This window comes from Neltuma alba, unplaced genomic scaffold (genome assembly GCF_004799145.2).
Source record: "Neltuma alba isolate B1F8T4 unplaced genomic scaffold, ASM479914v2 tig00012515_pilon, whole genome shotgun sequence".
Classification (NCBI taxonomy): Eukaryota; Viridiplantae; Streptophyta; class Magnoliopsida; order Fabales; family Fabaceae; genus Neltuma; species Neltuma alba.
This window is the reverse complement of record NW_021636982.1, coordinates 584422-592200: the sequence shown is the minus strand read 5'-3', so window position 1 is coordinate 592200 and position 7779 is coordinate 584422.

Sequence of the window (7779 nt, the reverse complement as noted above, 5' to 3'; positions counted from 1 at the left end):
ATACTGCAAAATTAAATGTTCAAGGGGCTAAATCTGAAATTTCAGAGTCTATTGCTTGTGGTGGTGTTTTTAGAGATTATCGAGGTAATTGGATTGCTGGATTCTCAAATTATCTTGGGAATTATAGTGACCATGAAGCAGAAGAATGGGCAATGCTTAACGGACTCAAAAACATTATAGTAGAATCTGGCAGCAAGAAACTCACTAATGCACTACTAGGTGTGTTTAGTTGAAAGGGAGGGGAGGAGAGGGGAGGGCAAATGAGCCCTTCCCCTCATTCGGTTAGAAATTTTGGAGAGGAGGGTATCCCCTCCCTCCCTTCCTCCCTTCCTCCTACCCTGATTTTGGCTTCTCCTAAATTGGGAGTTTTTAGAAGGAAGCCAAAATATTAGACTGTTTTGCTCTCATGCTTTTGTGATATTTTATTAATACCTATAAAATATATTATTATAGTATTTATTTTAGACAAAAATATATTATCATAAGAAAAATATAAAATAAATATTGTTATAATTAAAATATATTATAATAAAAACTAATTTAAAATAAAAAATATTATTGCAATGAAAAATTATATTATTACAAAATGAATTAATTTTTACAAATATATTATGTTGTTAATTAAAATATATTTTAAATTTGGGAAAAAATAGAAAAGGAAAATTTTTCATTTTTTTGGAGCATATAAAATTTATTAATTTGATTATTTAAATTATATTATTATATTTATTAAAATAAAAAAATTACTGCACTAATTTTGAAATACACATATTAATATGACAAGACTGAATATTTATTGAATTATATAATTTGAAATAAGATGTAAATAAATTTATATAATATATAAATAAAGATATAAACTAATATGTAAGGGTAAAATGATAAATTAATTGTTACTATCCCACTCCTCTCTCCCTTGAACCAAACAAAGGATTATTGAATATCTCTCTCTCCCCTTCTTTTTAATCAAACCAAATAAGGTAAGGTTAAAACCTCCCTTACCCTCCCTTATCCCACCCTCCCCTTTCTTCCTTACCCTTCCCTCAAACCAAACAGCCCCTTAGAGAAACATAGCTTAAATGCCACTTGCGCTGCTCCCTTGCTGGACATTAAACAGTATTTATTGAGGAGCTGGCAGGTACAAATCAATTTTGTCCATAGAGATTGCAGTAGGATTGCTGATAGCATGGCAAAGAGGGGTTTTACAACTACTTCTTTTCCTGACATGGTACTTCAATATATGAGGGTTCTGGTTTAAAAAGAAGCTATGGGATTATAATCTCCAATGTTTTAATTTTTACTATAAGCTTCGACCTCTCTTATGAACCAAAAAAAGATTGGATCAAATATTAATTATTAATATTATAATAAAAATCACAGAGGAGCAATCCAACTCTTTCCATAAAGAAAAGGCCATAATTAAAAGGAAGTGGCCTCCCTCTTGTATCACCAATGCTTTGCATTACATGTAAATAATTAAATTGGATCTTTAAATTTTCGAATCTTACAACTGATTTAAAATTAATTACGCTTTGCTTTAAGAAATTTCGCCATAATCTTTGGCATAGAGATGTCCATACTAAGAGATCATAGATTCATGATGATGATCTTTTAAGCTTAATTTGAATAAATAAATTAGGCAGCAAATTCTCTACGCTTTGCAGAAGTTAGTCCTCTTTGGCAAGTTGTACGATTTCCTCGTGTTGTTTCGGCAATGGTGATGTTGCTTTTGGACTCATCTTTAATACTACTTTCAGTCCTTAATATTAAATTTTATTTGACTTTTATTTTAATCTTAAATATAAGATCCCAATCTATTTTGTCTCTCATATTTATATTTTTTTCCTCTAAGGTAGTTATTCTAATAATGATAATTCTAACCAATATACTTAATTGACAAGGATGTTTTAGAAAATACAATACTTATTTATTACAAATAACTAACTTAACTTCTTTTCTTAATTTCTTCAAATTAGTCAATTAACTCTTATAATTAAGACCGGAAGTAATAAATTATTAGTGCTTATTGTTGACTTTTATTTTATATTGGCTTAGTACTAATCAACAAGCATACTTTCCCTGACGACATATGTTAATCTTTTCTAGGGCATGCATAAGGTAGATCTTTTTCATTTTTTTGGGTTTTTAATTAGTCCATCACTCTATCTTCTAACAAATCTCCGACTTTTTAGAGAAATTATCATTTTGTTGTGTTAGACAATCTAAAAAGATATGACTATATTCACATAAATGAAGAGCCATACGTAATAACATATTTTGTATATCATAATTTAATCAGAAGACGCGTCTTCATCGGTACAATTTATAGTTTATATTAGGACTAAGGTGCGCCCAGCACCCTGAACATTTTATCCAGGTACGTCCAGTGGCCTAAAGTAATTTTAGATGCGTCCAGTATCCTAAACTAATTAAAATGATGCATCCATATTCCAGGCTAACAGAAATGTTATGTTTAACTGTTACTTTCCTGACTCAGCTTAAAGTTGATCCCAAATATTCTACATGGTAGACACATGGGCACCCGATATGTATTATTCTTACTCAAAATTGAATTTAATTCCTCCCTCTTCTTCTAAATAAATTGACTTTTGAGTAAGAATATAATTTTATATATCAATATATAATTGTTTTTTTGGTGTATACCAACGTACAATTTTAAAACTTTCCTGTCAATGGTTCCTGAAGTGACTTTGCCAATAACATGTGTCGTGTGTTATATAATTGGAGTATTTCATAATGGGTGCTTCTCTGACAAGATCCAAGGCTAGTATACGCAGTATTGATGTCTTGTTAAGGCATGCTTTTGAAGTCTCTTCTTTGTTGTTGTTGTTGTTTTTTGTTATAAAAAAAAAAATCACACGTGCGCCTTTTCTTCCTTTTCTCACAAGAAGGGCTTCACAGATCACACACACCCAACCATAAGTTTGAACCTGCGAGTTACTCACAAGTGATAAATAATTTGTTAATATTTTGTAAGTAGTTTTTGTTCTCTTCATGTATTTTTTAGGACAATGTAAGAGGGATCAAGATCATTTGATAAGAAATTTAGTTTCAATGAGTCAGGGTGTGTTTGCATTGATAGTGACAAAATTGACTTTTATTCTATCTGACTTTTGCAAAAGTTAGTTAGAGTAAGAGTTAATTAGTATAAAATGATTTATATTTGAATAGTCAGTTTGAAAAGTTAAAACTTGTTTGGATAGATAAATGAAAAAATGAGTTTAGATATAAAATGATAGAAAAGGGACATAAGTTTTATAATATACTACTTCTAGTTCTTAATATAAGACTTCGTTAACTAATTTGGAAAAGGCTAATGAAGTTAAATAAATTACTTTAAAATATTTATATTTGCTGCTTTTTTTCAAATTAATTTATTTGACTTATAAACTAATGTGTAATCTAAATATCTAATGATACACATAAGTATTTTAGAGATATCATGTAACATATAATATAATTAAGTAATTTATTTAGATTCTTTAATCTATTCAAGTTAGTCTTTTAGGGTCTTATATTAAGAAGCGAAGATAATATATGATATGTATACAAGTTGATAAATTTTAGAAAAATAATTAATTAAATTTTATTAGTTAATTTTTTTCATCTTAGGAAAAAAAAACATTAAATTATTGGATCAAGATAGAACTTATTTCAATACTCTTATCTTTCTTTTTCATCTTTATTCGTTCTTTCTCCACGTAACAAACTCTAAAAACTAGAAATCCTAGCGTTATAACGCACTTAGCTTTTTGTCCAGGAGTTAGTTTGAAAAGTAGCCTACCTAAACAAACTTTTATCACCAAATGACTCACCAGGCTTGGGCTCCTTTCGAGAGCCACTTCTTCGTCTCTCTCTTTTCAGAAGTCGGTGTTCTCTAAAAGAACGTTTTTTTTCTGTGTGAAACGAAAATATTAAAAAATAATATAAATTCTTTAAATGGATTATCTTAGAGTATTTTATATTTTGTGATATATCCAATATTTTGAATTATTTTTTTAAAATGTATCTAGTACCATGAAATATTTTTCGAAGCATCCAGCTCTCTAAAGTAATTTTTTAGGTATATTCAGCACCCTAAAATATTTTTTGGTGTATTTAGCAATAAGGTAAAAAAAAATTTAAGTGCCTGTTTGGTTCATTGAATCCTTGGAAATGTAAGGGAATGTAATACAATGTAATAAAATGTAATGATGATTATATGAGTTTGTTTGGTACATCATTAAATAAAGGTGATGTATAGACATAAAAAATGTTTGGTTGGATTATAAAGAATATGGGAATAGGTAAAAATAGTGTATCAAAAGAAAAAATTACCCTTATTTACATATACATAAATTTATCTAATGATTTAAAGTTTTTTTCCCCTCCAAATATATATAATAACCCTAACCACATATATAATAATAAGTTCAAGCCAAAAAAAAGAGAGTATATAGTACATAAATAAATATAATAATATATATGTATGCTTTCCCATTATCAGATTCTCCCTTGCAACTAATATATATATATATATATATATATATATTTATAGCACCAAATATGCATCAACCATGCAACTAAAGTTTAGTAGCAATATGCAGCAGCATCTGCGATTGCCAATGATTCATCAAAACTTCCATGAAAGCAAAGCAAAAAGGCCTCCGAAAACTGGAATTTTTAGAAAGAAAAAGATGTGACCTTCAATGTAAAAGAAATATGACAGTGTTAATAAATGAAATATTAGTCTGGCAACAGAAATAATAGCAGCAACAACAGAATTCTTCGAAGCCGAACCAGAGAAACCAATTTCTTCAAAACTTGAAAAAGCAAATTCTCATTGACAAAAAAAAAAAACAAATTCTCCTGCAAAAAGGGGCAAAAAACAGAAAGAAAAAATAAAGAAAAAGATAAAAAGGTTAGAAAGAAAAAAAAAAGTTGAAAGCAAATTACAAGACTTCATTTTTAAGGAATCATGATTACCACCGTCAGTGGGAGGAAATACTCCTATGACTGATTATAGCTGCCCAAACATGATCATGTTAAAATAAAACTACAAAAAAGATTATATTGAAATATATGGTGATTACTATGAGAAGGCTAATTTTCATTTCTAAACATCATAAAGAGTTGAAGCAACTCGGATCATATATTGTTTCACTTCTCTTTTTTTTTATTATTTCAAAATTAATTACTCTCTCCAGTCTTTTCTATTAAATATATTAACTACTTTTTTAAGGATTAAGGAAATTAATTAAAATTAACTGAATATTAAAAAATTTGCAACTTTTTAAACTTAACCTTTAATAGTTATAGCTTGAAAAGGCACCTTCTCGTCAATAATCAAGAAGACAAAAGATTTCCTTAAAACTAGAATAAAGTGCTAGTTGATCTTTTAAGTTCATTTGAAAAGAAAATCAATTTCAATTGATGCATGAATATTTTTACTGTATCAAAATAAGAGTAAATTGCTCTTTGCTCTTCCACAAAATGAAACATGACGTGTTTACAACATTTAGTTGTCCAGTTGTCTTGAAAGGTTGAAAGGTTTCAGTGCAATACTTACAGAATTATTCACATCTAGATGCCTTTTCTGAGAATAAATTATTATTTACTTTATAATATGTAGTATAGTATTTTTTTTTTTGGATACAAAGTATAATGTATTTTCAATATTTAATAGATACGGTCTAATGGGGTTTATGAATATAAGCCCAAGTATGGTACCGCTTATTGAAACAAGGCAAGGCCTATGAATTACGGCAGCTCCAAGCAACCCAATAATAAAATTTGTAATTCTGGAGGGAGAATTACAATGAGTTCTTGATGATTGGTAAGTCCCAATAACAAGTGAGTAGTTATTATTTATTATTCTGAAATTTGTTGTTGCAAGTTGCTGTGTTATTAATAAAATTTTTAAGTAAATATGGTTTTTATTTAGAACTTTATAATGATTCTCCCAACTCTTAATGTTGCAATCCGATCCTGTCCAGTCAGATGAATATATGAAAAAAATGTAACCAATGAGTATATGAAACAAATGTAACCAATGGTATTATGATTTACCCCTTAAATAATGCGGTTGTTTCTCATGCTTCATGTGACACAGTGGATCCGGGACTAACAAGGTTGGTTTTCTGGCTCATGTTTGCATAAAACACTCTAATGAATTTAATATTACCATATGTTGCGTTCATACGTATAGGATATGTTCTGGTGAGGTTTTCTTTTGAATTTAGGGTCTAATTTTCAAAACAAAATGTAAGATAGTCTTCTCACTAATATAATTATGGCTATATTAATAAATTTCTAAAAAAATTATCAGAAACACGATAATGGGTGATTTTTATGTCTTCTAATATCGACGATCACAACTTGAAAAACAAAGATGCGTATTTATTTTAATTATATAGTTTAAAAATTAGATATAAATATGTTAAAAGATTTATGTTATATACTAATTATATATAGGAAAATACTTAGATTAAATCTCCTATGTCCAATTATATCATGTTTTTCAATTACATATAGTCATATATGACACATGACCCATATCCATATGTGATAAGAGAACTTGATATAATTATATATATATAATAATTTACTTTATGTTTTAGGCGATTTTATTTTTCTTCAATTATTGTAATTACTGGAGAAGAGCTAAAGAGGAGAAGATGGGCAGAAAGGCTTTAACAAAAAATCTCAACTTAGCAACGAAGGCAAGAACTTTTTGACTTCCAAAGGATTGCAAGCATTTACCTTAGCAATGAAGGAGGAGTCGCAAAGCATTGGTCATATCATCAGTTTCCAATAATTGAAGAGCCCTTGTTCATAACCATAACCTCCATAACGAGAGCCACTCTCCAGTACAGGTACGATATATCTTCTTGCATGCTTTATACACACACACATATATATATATATTTCAAATTCAAATTCAAATTCAAATTCAAATACGTTACGTCCCGTTACAGTTTCTGAAACATTTGCTGGATTTGGTGGGTTAATAATATTGCTCCCATGGCTTCAACTGCTATTCCGGAACAAATTTCATTGAGAGTTGTTGTGGACAAAGAGCAAAACAGAGTGCTCTTTGCCGAAGCAGAGAAGGATTTTGTGGATGTTCCAGAAAAATCAATTTCTTCAAAACTTGAAAAAGCAAATTTTCTTTGACAAAAAAAAAAAGAAAAAGCAAATTCTCTGGCAAAAAAGGTAAAAAAGAAAAAGAAAAAGAAAAAGAAAAAGAAAGGAAGGAAGAAAAAGATAAAAAAGAAAAAAAAAGGTTGAAAGCAACTTACAAGACTTTATTTTTAAGGAATTATGATTACTGCGATCTACGGTCTGTCAAAGGAAATACTCCTATTACTGATTATAGCTACCCAAACATGATCATATTAAAATAAAATTATAAAAAATAATAATATTGAAATATACGGTGATATTGTGGGAAGGCTAATTTTCATTTCTAAAGATAGTAAGAAGTTAAAGCAAGTTGGATCATATTTCTCATTTTTTTTATTTCAAAATTAATTACTCTCTAAGGTCTTTTCTATTAAATCATATTAACTACTTTTTTAAGGATTAAGGAAGTTAATTAAATTAACTAAATATTAAAAAAATTTACAAGTTTTTAAACTTAACCTTTAATAGTTATAGCTTAAAAAGCCACCTTCTGGTTAATGATCAACAAAACAAAAGATTTTCTTAAAACTGGAATAAAGTGAAGGTTGATCCCTTACGTTTGTTTGAGAAGAAAACCAATTTCAATTGACGCAA